The sequence below is a fragment of the Pteronotus mesoamericanus genome, unplaced genomic scaffold, assembly GCF_021234165.1.
Source record: "Pteronotus mesoamericanus isolate MK-2021 breed Mesoamerican mustached bat unplaced genomic scaffold, CSHL_Meso_final contig_42, whole genome shotgun sequence".
In the NCBI taxonomy this organism is placed as follows: Eukaryota; Metazoa; Chordata; class Mammalia; order Chiroptera; family Mormoopidae; genus Pteronotus; species Pteronotus mesoamericanus.
The window spans coordinates 8809694-8823499 of record NW_026555157.1 but is presented as its reverse complement, the minus strand read 5'-3'; positions in this window follow the sequence as shown (position 1 = coordinate 8823499).

Genomic DNA, 13806 nt, shown 5'->3' with positions numbered 1-13806 from the left:
TTGCTGTCTTTATCTTTCTTGAATTCCAACAAGATTTTCCTTATATATTTGGGTGCTCCTATGCTGAGTGCAAATATGTTTACAATGTTCATGTCTTCTTGATGGGTTCATCTTTTGAGTATTATGAAGTGTCATTCTGGATCTCCTTTTATGGCCTTTGTTTTGAAATCTATTTTGCCTGATATAAGTATTGCTACTCCTGCTTTTTCTTTCTTGCCCATTTGCTTGGAATATTTTTTTCCATCCCTTTACTTTCAATCTGTGTAGGTCCACTGTTCTGAGGTGGGTCTCTTGTAGGCAGCATATGTGTGAGTCATGTTTTCTTATCCATTCAGCTACCCTGTGTCTTTTGATTGGAGCATTTAATCCATTTCCATTTAAAGTTATTATTGATAGGTACTTATACATTTTTCCCCTTTGCACCTGTGTCCCTTTGTCTCTCACTCTTTTTCTTCATCTTCTTAAACCAGTCCCTTTAGCATATCTTGTAATGCTGGATTGGTGGGGGGTTGTATTTTTTTAGCCTTCTTTTGTTTGGGAAACACCTTATTTTGCCTTCCATTTTAATTGAGAGCCTTGCTGGGTAGAGCAGTCTTAGCTGCAGGCCTTTGCTTTTCATTACTTGGAATATTTCTTATCATTCCCTTCTAGTAGTGTTTCTGTTGAGAAGTCAGCTGCTAGCCTTATCGGGGCTCCCTTGTATGCTATTCCCTGTTTCTCCCTTGGTGCCTTTAAGATTCTTTCTTTATCTTTGATATTTGCCATTTTAATTATGATGTGTCTTGGAGTGGGCCTCACTGGATTCCTCTTAAATGGACTCTGTGCTTCCTGGACTTGTGTGACTTTTTCTCTCCTCCAATTAGGGAAGTTTTCCATCATTACTTTTTCAAACAGGTTTTCTATCCCTTGCTCTTCTTCTTCTCCTTCTGGTATCCCTATTATATAGATATTATTTATGTTTCAGGTTGTCCTGCCTTTCCCTAAATGCCTCTTCATTCTTTTTGAGTCTTTTTTCATTTTCTTGCTCTTTCTGGGAGCATTTTTTTACCTTAAATCCAGCTTACTGATTCAACCCTCTGTTTCACCTAGCCTCCTTTTTATTCCTTTTACTGTTTTCTTCAATTCAGAAATGGTGTTCTTCATTTCCTCTTCCTTCTTGTTGATAGTTTCTATGTCCTTTTTCATGCTGATATGGTTTGGCATAAGTTCTTCATAGTTTCCTTGTAGTTTTTGTTACTTCTCTCTGAACTCACTGAGCTCCCTAGAACCATTGTTTTGAACTCAATATCTGATAGTTTACTTGCTTCTATTTTATTTAGCTCTCTTTCTGGAAATTCCTCCTTTCCCCTTGACTAGGGGGTGTTTCTTTGTCTTCTCATTATTTGTGAGACTCTTCTTTTTGGCTTCTGCTTCTTAAATTAATCTGTCTTGACTTCCTGACTTTGTGGTGTAAAATTCTATAGCAGGAGACCTGTGAGACTCAGTGGTGTAGTCTCCTTGATCTCCTGAACTTGCCGCACTTGGGATGCCTTTTTTTGCCATTTATGTTAGCTTTCTGAAAGTAATTGGGTTTTGACTGTTGTTTGGTCATTCTTTTATGGGTCCTACCCTCCAGCTGGTTGACTGAGGGCCACTCTGCCCACCATGTCTTGTGTGTTTTTGTGCAGGTGCTGGCAGAACAAAACCAGAAAGTCCAGGAAACAAATCCACATCCACAAAAATAATGCCCCCCTGCAATCCCACTATCAACAGCAAATTAACCAGTATTAATAAGGCTGTAAAGTGATTTTGACAATTATAAGAAAGGAGAGAAATAAACTATTAGTATAAAATCTAATGACATAATATGCACAAACTTGATGGACCTGAAATGAATGTTTAAAAGCTATGTAGTAAAGAAAATATTGCAAGTCATGGAGAAGACTACAGTGGATTTCATCTTGGTAGCCTCTAGGATTTACCGCTGTTTTTTCTTATGAATACGTCTTGAGGATATCAGATGTTGAGCTCTTCTGATCTTAGGCAGTCTATTCAAGACTTCCAGGAATTTACTGTCTGTGTCTGTCTACTTCAGTTGTTAATGTAGTCACTCTGCACTCAGCAGTCAGGCTTAGGCCCCACAAGGCAAGGCAGAGTCCCTTCTGGTGGCAGGGTTATTGGGTCCTCTCAGGCTGCTGCCACTCAGAGGAGTGGTCTGACTGAGCCAGATGGCTTCTGCCATATGGGGGAAGAGTCAACATCTGGATCCCACCAGCTACTCCCTTAGCTCTCTCCCCAAAGCCTCCTTCCCCAGTCTCTCCTCAGGCATCTCTAGCCCACTCTGCCCCCCCACCACACCTTTACTGGAGCCCAGGGCAAGTGGCTACAAAGAAAAATTTATGCATTGGCCCTTTAAACACATCTTTGCATCTCCAGCTGCCTATCTTTGGCAGAGAGCAACCCTGCTACTTTTCACAGCTGGCCATTATCTGTGTACTTTTTGGGCTCTGGTGCTGTAGGGGGGAGATCTCCGTTTATACTTTAGACCCCACTCTTCTCAGGGGAATGCAACTAGCTGTTTAAATATCCCTCTGGTGCTGCTTCCCATGGGCACCCAGCTGGCCTTCTTGGGTCTCCACCACACTCCTTACTAGTCAGGTTGTGCTGAAGCTGATTCTTCTGTCTGTCTGAGGTTATAAGGCTTCTTTCTTGCTATTGTTCAGTTGTTTGTTCCATGTGATTTCTCCACAGTTTAGTTATAATTCCAGATTGGTCCTGAAAGGATTTCCGTCTGACTTCCATTTACTCCTCAGCCATCTTACCTCCAGCTGTAGTTTTTCTTTCGGAGTGTTTTTTTTTTTAAATTTTTTGAGGGTATTCTGCACTGTTTTTCATAGTGGCTATACCAATTTATAATCCCACAAACAGTGCACAAGTTTTCCCTTGTACACTTTCAGTGTTTCCTTCATTTTCCTGAAATTCTTTTCTTGTGCATGCACTAAAAAAAAAGTTTCAGTTGTCTGTGCTTCCTTGTAGTTCACTCTCTTCTTTAAGAGGATTGTTCTGAATTCTTTGCTTAATAGTTCATAGATCTCCATTGTTTTATGATCAATTTTACTAGCTTCCTTTGGTGATGTCATATTTACTTGTTATGGGTTTGTGGGTTGTTTTTTTTTTTCTTTTGGTGATACTTGATTTCTTACACCGTTATCTGTGCATTTGAGTAATAGGATTCTTTCTTCAGAGTTTACAGGTTTGCTTTGACAGAGACAGGTCTTCACAAGTCAGTGCAGTTTGGGTTTCTGGACATGTTTCCTGGTAATGTCCTTGGGTGGTTGGGGCCAGCTATTATGGTCTATTCTGGAGTTGAGGCAACTGTTCGAGTGCTGGGGTCAGGGGAGACAGGGGAAGTATGCCACTGGTTAAGAACAGTTGGATAGGACTACTGGCTTAATTCCTTACCCAAGTGAGGCTACAGGATGGGCTATGTGGTTTCCCAGATTCTCCGGTCGGGCTTACTAGCTTGTTGAGTTGGGTGCTATATTCAATAGTAGATGGCACTATGAATTAGCTTCCTTGCCTTTGCAGAGCAGCAGGATGGGACCCAGCGCCTGTACAGCTTGTTGTTTTGATACCCAAATCGGACAAGAGTGTGCACTGAATTCCCTGATCAGGTGAGACTTCTGGTTTTGCTCTGCTGGCTAGAAAAGCCACAGGCTATCCAAGTGCCACTGTATGCAGGGCTGTTGGATGGGCTATGCAATTTTTCCTGTGCTTTGTTTAGGTTCCCTAGTTAGCAGGCTGGAGGCAGTATTCAGCAATGAGCAGGACTATGGATTAGGTTTCCTGCCAAGGAACAGTGGGAGAACCAGCTTTAAAGGCAATGAAGCTCTTTGTTGTCTCAACTCAAGTCACCCTGTGCCCCAGGTTCCCTGGCCAAACAGTTCCACTGCCTTTGTTCTGCAAACTGTGGGCTCTACCTTCCCTTCTTTCAGTGTCTCTGGGCCACGCAGTTTCTAGGTGTTCTGGCCAGTCCTGCTCAGATGCAGAGGGGAGCCACCGCAGGTGGGGTTATGTCTCAGCTCCCTTGCCTGGGCAGGATCACCCCAGGCAACTCTTAATTTCCCTAACAGGCTCTCTGGCTGCAGAGGCTGGGTGTTACTCTCAGCTTTGGCTATGAGTTAATTCCCCTGCCTAAGCGTGGCAGGGGGTCCCCCCGCCCCATACCTGGGACTGGCTTTGCTCAGGGGGCTATCAGCTCTGCCTGCCAGCCGATCAGCATGAGCATTGCAGGGTTGCACCATTTTTCGGAGTTGTCACCAGCCCCTTTAGTCAGATATGGCTGGGAGACACTCTCCATAGTGGGTGGGGCTGTGACTCCACTCTTTACATGGCCATGAGCAAACCAGGCTCAAGGGCCAGCAAAGCTCCTCCTTTGAGGTTCTGAATCAGGTAGATCTGCCCCCTAACTAAGTTTCCTGATCAGAATGCATCCCTGTTTTGGTTTCTGCAGATGAGCAAAGCTGTTAGTTGGGGTTACTGCTTGGGCATTGCAGGTATGGACTTGGTTTGCCAAGATCCATGTGCTAGTTGTTAAAACAACCTCCAGTCTTCTACGTCACAGTTGGATTCCCAGTAGCTGAGCCCAGCAGATTCTCCTACAATCCCCAGGAGTGAAATCAGATTAGGGGCATCCACAAAGCCACCCACAATGCTGGGGGCGCTGGCCATCCCCATCCCTGCAGATTCTTTTTTCCACTGAAGGAACAAGAGGCTCAGGGAAGACCTCTGTCTGTGGTGCCGTGATGGCCCTGGGGAGGGGCAATGCCATCAACCTGTGCCCAGTTCTCTTACCTTCTAACCCAGGCTGTGGTGGTCTCTGCAGTGCAGCAAGCTGCTTCAGCCTCACCCCCATGTTCTAGGATTCTTTCCATGGTGTCTTGGTCTTGAACAGTGTTTAGTTGTCCCTTTTCTTTTTGCTGGGGCGGGGCGGGGGACGCAAAGTCAGGAACCACCTATGTTGTCATATTGGCACATCATTCTCCTCCAGGTTTGCTCTGAAGGCTTTCAGCCAATTACATGAGGTCCTTCCAGATTATGAAGGATAATCTCCTTCACTTAAAGTCAGCTGATTATAGGCATTAACTTCATTTACAAAATACCTTCATAACAACATTGAGATTACTGTTTAATTGAATAAACTGAGCAATATATCCTAGTGAACCTGATACATAAAATTAACCATCACAGATGTCTTTTTGGGACCCATCATTCAGTGAAATCAGTCAGACCATTTAGACGGCAGGATTTTCTCCTTTAATGTCTCCTTTACTATAAGAACAACCTCTGTATTATAAAGCCGCTTTATAATAACCTGGCACTTCTCTCACTTACACATCTTTCAGTGCTTTGGTGAAAAGTGTGTTGTCTGGGTGCTCTTAGAGACATAATTACTATTCGGATGAGTAAGCTATATATAATAAATCTACTGCATCATTCCTATCTTCCAAAGTTTTTATGTTCCTCTTTCTATAATATACAAAGTATTTTCTGGAATGGTTACATCAGTCCATATGCTCCAGGCTCAAGTCAAAAGCGCTCCGATACTTGTGCTAGCACAATGAATTACACATCTGTAGAAAATGTGCACACGTTGTTAAATTTGATGTAACTTATTAAACATTTGGTTCTCTTTTTTTTTTTTTTAGAAATTGGAATCCGTTCTCACACATATTCTTCAGTATGATGTCAACTAATAAGCAAAATCTTGAAAATTTTTGCTGTAAAGCTACCCCCACCCCCATGTTAGATTTTGGTTTTGGCCCCCTGGGCGTATGAGGTCTGGCTCTATCCTAGGTCAAGAAGCAATGTGTTTGGGGCAGTGTCATGAAAGTTGGTTTTTGCTTGCAAGGTAACTTCCTCATGAGAGGGCTTACAGGATCTTCAAATGAAACAGGATTAGCCATGTAAGAGATGAGGGGTTACTTCTGCCGACATTGGAGGGCTGGCAAGTTTGGCGGGCCAGAGAACTCAGATTCCTTTGAATCTACCTAGATATATTCATTCCAATTATAAGAATCCAATTTTTTTTGGAAAAAATTTTGCCCTAAATTACAAAACGATTTGATAACACTGTACGTCCATCTATATTTAATTCAGTGGCATACATGATCAGACTGAGCCTTTTATTTTTAGCTATATTGTCCCGATAACAGATCATTTTAGTACAGTCACAGGGCTCCTCCTGGCCCTTGAAAATTTCTCAAACTAAAAAAAAATCAACAATTTCATCATTCTTGATGGAGTTCCCTTTTCCTTTCCCTCTATCCCTTTCTCCATCTCCCTCCCTTCTCACCTTTTTCTTTCCCTCCACTCTACCTCTCTCCCTCTTTCTTTCCCTCCGTCCCTTCCTCCCTCTCTCACTCCTTTTCTTCCTTCCTTCCTGTTTTCCTCCTCCTCCCCCTTCTTCTTTATATATGTCTTATGTTAAGTACAAGCTTCCAGTCCAATTTATCGTCTTTGTCTTTATAAGGCCCATTTTAGAAACCTGTTGTTCTAACAAAGCCTAGCCTTTATTTCAGGTCATATTGGGTGATAATTTAAGTAACCATTTTTTGTCATTTTATGCAGTCTATTTTGTATATTCCATTTTCCAATTCCGTCATTACTGCCTTTAATCCAAACAAGGTGGGACAATTCCAGATGTTCATCCTTAGGTGTCAACTTCTTGCTTCAAATATTTTATCAGTGTTAGAAATTGAAACCACTTATATTCAGAAGATGAACTTTATTACAGAATATTGGGTAGTGAGAACATCATTTAAAGGGCTTAAGGAAAATGTTTTAGGTTTGGTCTATAGGACTGATTTCTAGCCACACATAGGACTGACTCAAAGGAGCATCATTTCCCTGGAGGCCAATACTAGAGCCAGGAGCTCAGGAACACCCTGGGGCTCTTCTGCCGGCTTTATAAAACTGGACGTTAAAAGCTGCCATGGAAACTGCCTCTTAACACATAGGGGAAAAGAGAATAGACATTTAAACACTGCCTCTCTTAAGCCTTCCAAATCTTAAACCAGTCTATCTAACAAATAGACTCAAATTCAGATTTCTAAAACATCTAAGTTGCAAGATAGTCTGGAAAATAGAGTTTTCACCTTTTCAATCTAATAGGATGATGGATTGGAGGTTAAGTGAGTCTTTTCTCAATTTTTATCAGAAATGGAAATCTGGATATCACAAAGATAGTGAAATAGGGGGCCCCTTCATTTCTCTCTTCTCATGGATACACCAAAAATACAGCTGCACATAGCAATTTCCTCTGAGAGAAGTCCAGAAACTAGCTAAGTGACTCCCATACATCAGGCAACTGAGAAAAACCCTCATCAAAACAGGCAGGAAAGGCTGAGATACATTCTTGCCAAAAAATGTACCCCTACACACAGTGTCATTAAATCAGGAGGAAACGCCTGCTCCCCAGCTTCTCCTTGAAGAGCAGCGAGTCTGGACCCAACTCTCAAGGCTGTCATCCGGGAGACAGATCCAAATCTCCTAGCTCTGGGTAGCTAAGAAGCCACAGGCTTCATGCTTTGAATTTTTAAAAAGAAGTTTTCAAATTGGTAAACAAACACTTTTGGCAACTCTCTCCCCAGGGCTAAGCAAAGAGAAAGCAGACAAAAATATCTATGTCCCACTTTCTCCTTGGGAAGAATTTGACTGCATACTTTCCCAGCTGCTGTCTGAGGTTCTGGCTTCTAATCATGTCATGAGCTGATTGTGATCCTCCCCGGAACCTGATAGAGCTCGTGGGCACATGCCTTGCTATTTCCCCCCACCTTGCTCTAGCAATAATACCAGTGCCCAATTTCTCCCTGGGAGGAGCTTATTAACATATGTAGCACCCAGACTTTTATGGCTGTTACCCAACACTTATTAGCTCCCAAATCACCTAATGCTAGGAGCTGATAAGGAATTAACATTCATGAGTCCCCAGGAGCAACACAAAACAAAGAGGCAGTTCTGTTCGGGGCATAAGCAATTCCAGAGACTATTCCCTCTGGCTCAACATAGAGGGAATAGGCAAACATACCCAGCTCTTCACCGGTGAGAGCTAGACTGCACACTAACATTCTGACTTTCCCAGCTGCTGCATGAAAGTTGAGTTTCCAATTAGCCTACATTTGAGAGCTGAAGGGGTAAGCAATTAGCAGTCATCCTGGAACTGATTAGGCATATGAGTGTATCCTATGCCTATGGGAAACTGGTGGGTCTTGGCACATTCTTGTTTTGGGGAGCCACTAAAAACAGAGATGCTTGAACAATCACATAGGCCTGAGAGGCAACCAAGAAATCAGGGTGGGCTGACTGGTAAGATTCATCTACAGAAGGCCAGTTTGTCAAGTTAAAGACATGCTCAGAACCTACACAGAGAGTTAAGGAAGATAAAGAAACAAGGGAATATGTTCCAAACAAAAGAATAATATGAATCTCCAGAAACCAACCTTAGAGAAACAGAAAGAAATTATTTATCCAATAAAGAGTTCCAAATAATAGTCATAAAAATGCTCACCAAGGTAAGGAGACTAATGCATGAACAAAGTAAGAATTTCAGCAAGGAAAAAAATATTAAAAAGTAATGAACAGAAATCACAAAACTGAAGATGACAATAACTGAACTAAAAAATTTAATAGAAGGGTTCAACAGCAGCTTGGTTCAAGCAAAAGAAAGGATCATAGAACTCAGAATTATAAGGTAGGCAACAAAACAAGTCTTAAAAATTTAAGAATAAAATTATATGAAGCATCTTTTCGCTACTACAGTGGTATAAAGATAGAAATCAATTACAAGAGGAAAACTGGAAAATTCATAAATATTTAGATATGAAGAACATGCTCCTGAACAACCCTTTGGTCAAGGAAGAAATCAAAGGGGAAATCAAAAAATATTTTGAGATAAATAAAAATGGAAACAACATACCAAATTTATGGAATGTAGCAAAAGCAGTGTGAAGAGAAGTTTATAGCAATAAATGCCTACATTAAAAAAAGTTCTTAAAAAACCTACCTTTAAAATCGCAAGAAACCAGAAAAAGAACAAATTAAACCCAAAATTAGTAGAAGGAAATAACAAAGATCAGGGTAGAAGTTAATGAGACTAGAAACACAATAGAAATATCAATGAAACCAAAAGCTGTTTTTTTTTAAAAGATAAACAAATTGACAAAAGTTTAGTTAGACTCAGAAAAAAAGAAGACAGATAATATCAGAAATGAAAGAGTTGTAACCAATAACAAGAAATACTAAGAATCATCAAAAAACTATTGTACTCTAAATAACTATATGCCAAAAATTAGATGACCTAGATGAAATTGATAAATTCCTAGAAACATACAAGCACTGAGACTAAATCATAAAGGAATAGAAAATCTGAATAGATCAATTACTGGTAAGGAGATAGAGTCAGTAATCAAAAACCTCCCAGCAGACAAAAGTCCAGTACCAGAAAGCTTCACTGGTGAATTCTACAAAATATTTCAAGAAGAATTAATATCAATCCTTCTAAAAGTCTTCCAAAAAATAAAAAAAAGAGGAAACACTTGCTAACTCATTTTATGAGATCAGAATTACCATGCTACCAAAGCCAGACAAAGACACTATGAGGAAAGAAAAATACAGGCCAATATCATTGGGTATCATAGATTAAAAATAATCTCAACTAAATTAAAAAGGAAATATTCTGTGATCAAGTGAGATTTATTGCTGGGATGCAATGATGGGTCAGCATATGCAAATGAATAAATGTGATACACCGCAAAAACAAAAATGACAGATAAATATCATATGATCATTTCAATGATGCAGAAAAAAGCATTTGATAAAATTCAGCATACAGTCATAACAAAAACATCCGAACAAATATAGATGGATAGCATGTAGATAGATATAGATATATAGGTGGAATGTACTTCAACATAATAAAGGCCATATATGATAGTCTCACAGCCATGGTTATATTCAAAGCTTTCAGAATGCTGAAAGCTCTTAACCTAAGATCAGGAACAAGACAAAAATGTCTACTCTTACCATGTTTATGCAACACAGTACTGGAAGTCCTAGCCAGAGCATTTAGGCAAGAAAAAGAAATAAAAGACATCCAAATTGGAAAATCAAAAGTAAAATTGTCTGTTTTCAGGAGACATAATATTACATATAGAAAACACTAAAGATTCAACCAAAAAACTTTCGAACTAATAAATTCATTAAAGTTACAAAATCAGTACAAAAAATCAGTTGTGTTGCTATGTACCAATAATTACTCAAAAAAGAGATTAAGGAAACAATCCCATTTACAATAGCATAAAAAATATTTAGGAATAAATTTGACCAAAGAAGTAGAAGATCAATACACATAAAACTATAAAACATTGATGAAAGTAAAATAAAGCAAGCACAAAAGATATTGTATGTTCAATGGATTGAAAGAATTAATATTATTTAAATGTCCATTCTGCCCAAAGCGATCTACAGACTGCATGCAATGCCTATCAAAACTCCAATAGCATTTTTCACAGAAGTAGAGAAAATATTCCAAAAATTTGAATGGAGCCTATAAGATTCTACATAGCCAAAGCAATCTTTAGAAAGATCAAAGCTGGAGACATCACACCTCTTGATTTCAAATTATACAGTATGATTACTGTATAATTAATTACACAGCTATAGTAATGAAAACAGTATGGCATTGGCATAAGAACAGACACATAGATTAGTGGAACAAAACGGAGCCCAGATATAAACCCATGCATATGTGGCCAATTAATTATTGACAAGGACATCAAGAAAACACAAGGGAAAAAGATAGTTTTTTCATAAACAGTGTTGATAAAACTGGATATTCTCGTGCAAAAGACCCCGATCTTACACTATACACAAAAGTCAACTCAAAATGGATTAAGGATTTGAAGATAATACTCGAACCTGTAAAACCTTTACAGAAAACAACATGGTAAGATCCTTGTCATTAGTCTTGAAAATGAATATTTTGGATTTGAGACACCAAAAGCAAAGGCAACAAAAGTAAAATCAACATAAAAAGCTTTTGCACAGCAAAGAAAATCATCAACACAATAAAGAGGCAATCTACCAAATGGGAGAAAGTATTTGCAAACCACATATCCAATAAGGGTTAATATACAAAATAAACAAGGAACTCATGCAATTGAATAGCAAAAAACAAACTAACCAAAAATCCAGGGTAAAAATGGGCAAAGGGCCTGATTAGACATCTTTCCAAAGATGATATACAAATAACAAACAGGTATATGAAAAGGGGCTCAACATCACAAATTGTTAGGGAAATATAAATTAAAACCACAATGAGATATCATATCTGTTAGAATAACTGTTATCAGAAAGATGAAAAATAACCATCGACAAGGATGTGGAGAAAAGGGACACGTGCTTTGTTGGTGGGAACATAATCTGGTTATAACCAGTATGAAAAACAGCTTAAGAAATTAAAAATAGAACTACCTTATCATCCAGCAATTCAACTTCTGGGTGTGTATCCAAAGGAAACAAAATCGCCGTCTCCAAGAGATGGTATCTATCCTTGAAAACCTTCAAGAGTGGGCTTCAGTGCTTCACTGGGCCTCTGGCCTCCCAGCAGAGTGGAGGCAGTGTTCACCTCGGTAAGCTCTGGCTCACCCGGGGCCCACTGGGGCATGTTTGCGTGCCGGCCACTGTAGTTCTGAAGCTATTGCTGCTACTATGTAGCTCTGAAACCCAGTATATATCTGATGTGAAGGGAGAAGGTTAGAAGGCCAGGCGGTGGTCCTTGATCTATCTAATCCCTGCGACTTCTGTCTGAGGAGGGATAAAGGATGTGTCAGTCTTAGATTCCCACACTGGCTAACTGAGCCACCTTTGGAAAGCTGCTTAGTACACACACCTTTAAGATAGAACTGCTTCTTAACAAAACTTGCATTGGTTTGTTATAGATATTCATTAGCGTGACTATCTGTGCAATGTCTTTTTGGGAAAGAGCCGTGAGAGTTTCAACCGCATTATTGTATTCCCAGCATCTAGTGATGGCACCCAGACTGCCACATAGTGGCAATTTTCAAATGAGTATTTGTTGAATTAATGAATGAAAAAGTAAAACAGTGCATATTTTGAATATAAATAAAATGATGTTTGGTTTCTCAAAAAGTATAGAGTGCCCAGACTAGCTCAATTCTTTCTTAAAGGTCGTCTACCAATTCCTTGATTTACTTATATGCCTATGAACTGCCCTCAGGTGGTCCTAAATTATATTATAATAAAATAAGTAAATTCTATGTCTTGACTCCCTGTGAGCAATATTTAAATGCAAATATACTGTTCATGTGCTTTTGCTAAATAGACAATGTGTGCCTTTTAAATCTTTCTTATAAATCATATGTCACTTTCCTTCAGATGCTGTGCAACGAAAAACTGAATGCAAAGAAATCTATCCTGGGCCTCAATAAAGTAATATTTCTTTATTTTATTTATGATAAATACTTTTATGTTATTCACTTCTAAGAATATAGTAAAACCCCCAACGAACAGGGAAGAGGATTCATACTGGATGACTTGTTATCATAAATGATACATATTTCAATTGTGGAAAGATCCAGAGATGCCTCCTGGTGAGACTCTGAACCTAAGAAGGTAAAACCTACTCCAATGACTTTCTGCTCCCGTTTCTAAGTGAACCTACCAATTTCATATTTACAACTGAGATCATTCATACATTCAAAAATATATTGCATAACTATAGTTTCTGAAGTTCTCTTTGCCAACCTTTTAAAATGCGATGATGCATAGAGGGCTATGAATTTTTTCAAAAAAGATAGAAATATAACTATCAGAAAACTGAAAATTAATTTCAAAAACATTTAGTGCAAATAGTCAAAAGCAATGACACTGGACAAATAGATGACAGTACCTTTTTGACTGTCAATCTCGAGTTCATTACAGTTTAAAGATTCTAAGAAAAATTCAAAACATTTTTGGAAAAAAATCTAGCCTTACACACTAAATCCAAGCAACTCAGCTTTTGGCCTCAGCAATCTCTTGTGCTGTGTCACCTAACAGAGGCAATGGTAATTGATAAAGAAACTTTCCAATTGTAGAAAAAAATGTTAAAACAGGTAAAAATCTTACAATAATGGTTGACCTAAAATGAAAGCTAAGTTAAACTGAGGCTGGATTGCCACCAGATGGGAATATTAGGGAGAATATTAAGGACTAGATGAGGGGTTTATCTAAAGGTTTTATAAAGCACTCATCTACCCTAAAACTCCATATCTACAAAAATAAAATAAAAACGAAATGATGGATGTTTCAGTTGGAGACTGTATAATAGTATCCACTCAAGTGCACAAAAAAGTAACCTGATTGTCTATGCATTTATTTATTTATTTTTTTAGTAACAGTTAACATTCTATATTTTTATATTAGTTTCGAGTATACAGCATAGTCGTTAGACATTTATATAATTTATGAAGTGACTCCTTCATTAAGTTTAGTATCCGTCTGGCACCATACATAGTTATTACAATATTATTGACTATCGTCCTTATGCTGTATTTGACGTCCCCACAACTATTTTGCAACCACCAGTTTGTGCCTGATTGTCCATAAATCCTGATGCCAGTTTATAAGCTTCACAGAGTCATGGGATGGCCAACCCTCTTATTTAACAGATGAGGAAACTGTGCTTTCTCCTGTTTCGTAGCCCCACATCAATGGCCGCTCAGAGTGCTGGTGTGCTTTGCATGGGCAATGACAGTGGTTCACACA